This window comes from Gymnoscopelus microlampas, assembly GCF_963454915.1.
Source record: "Gymnoscopelus microlampas genome assembly, chromosome: 7".
NCBI classification, from domain to species: domain Eukaryota; kingdom Metazoa; phylum Chordata; class Actinopteri; order Myctophiformes; family Myctophidae; genus Gymnoscopelus; species Gymnoscopelus microlampas.
The window spans coordinates 35,436,603-35,436,963 of record NC_139944.1 but is presented as its reverse complement, the minus strand read 5'-3'; positions in this window follow the sequence as shown (position 1 = coordinate 35,436,963).

The following is a 361-nucleotide window of genomic DNA, read 5'->3' as shown; positions in this document are numbered from 1 at the left end:
ACCCTCGCTATAGATTGTGGTTGAGAGCAGTACAGTGTCCCATGCTAGGCTGTGATGCAATAGGTCAGGATGCTCTTGTTAGCCAAGCTGAAGGACTATCATCTCTGCTGCGTACTGAACAACACCAAGTGCCAGGCCCTTATTGACACGGATGATGCTCACAATGCACCGTCTCCACTATGGTCACCTGCAATGATGCAGATAGATTGTAAAAGGGAAAAGAAATGCTCCAAAACATGGAGGCCAATAGAAGACTGTAACGAGTTCTGGCTGGCATCTAAAATGACTGGATCTGTTCTGGCGATGGGGATGGACATTCCTAGACAGCCACAAAGACAATAGCCTTTAATCGTTGTTGCAA